This window comes from Orycteropus afer, unplaced genomic scaffold (assembly GCF_000298275.1).
Source record: "Orycteropus afer afer isolate SDZICR_OR568_19922 unplaced genomic scaffold, OryAfe1.0 scaffold00376, whole genome shotgun sequence".
In the NCBI taxonomy this organism is placed as follows: Eukaryota; Metazoa; Chordata; class Mammalia; order Tubulidentata; family Orycteropodidae; genus Orycteropus; species Orycteropus afer.
In genome coordinates, this window is record NW_006921963.1 from 3,167,810 (window position 1) to 3,168,324 (window position 515).

A 515-nucleotide genomic window follows, 5' to 3' on the forward strand; every position below is an offset into this window, starting at 1 on the left:
ACGGCACGTAACAACAACAACAACAACAACAACAGACTGAGTCGGGTCCAACTCGACGGCACATAACAACAACTACAACAGATTAGGAAGGAGGAAGCTATCACCAAAAATAATTTTCCAGAAATCTATGTCTACTAGTTCATAATCACAATTTACCCAAAGATGGCAAATTTGTCCTTTTTGAGAAATATGTATTTAACAGCAGCACTAATAAATTGAAATCAGGTTTAAACTAAGATTACTCCCTATTAGAACCCTAACATGTTCTTCAAACAAGTTTATATTCAAGCAGTAGTGTTTTAAGAAAGTATATGAAGATACTTACATGAAAGAGTCTAACAAGTATAATTGCTGTTCCTTCCCCTAATAAGGAGACTGAAATCTTAAATAAAAAAATATAATCATAAAGCAATTGTCGGTTATCCAGGAGATTATTTGTTCCAAGGCTTATAATAATGCTTAGGGATGTCCCAAATTAGAACTTATTTTAAAAATTAAATGTCTACTTAGATAAA

The 515-nt window shown here is 32.0% G+C and overlaps 1 protein-coding gene across 1 annotated transcript in view; it reads right to left on the reverse strand.

Annotated features, from left to right (window-relative positions):
* The window catches only part of LOC103207552 (phospholipid-transporting ATPase ABCA3-like), a gene marked incomplete at its 5' end in the record, with an annotated part of 194,612 nt that overhangs the window by 109,886 nt on the left and 84,211 nt on the right, over nucleotides 1-515 (reverse strand). The window lies entirely within an intron of this gene.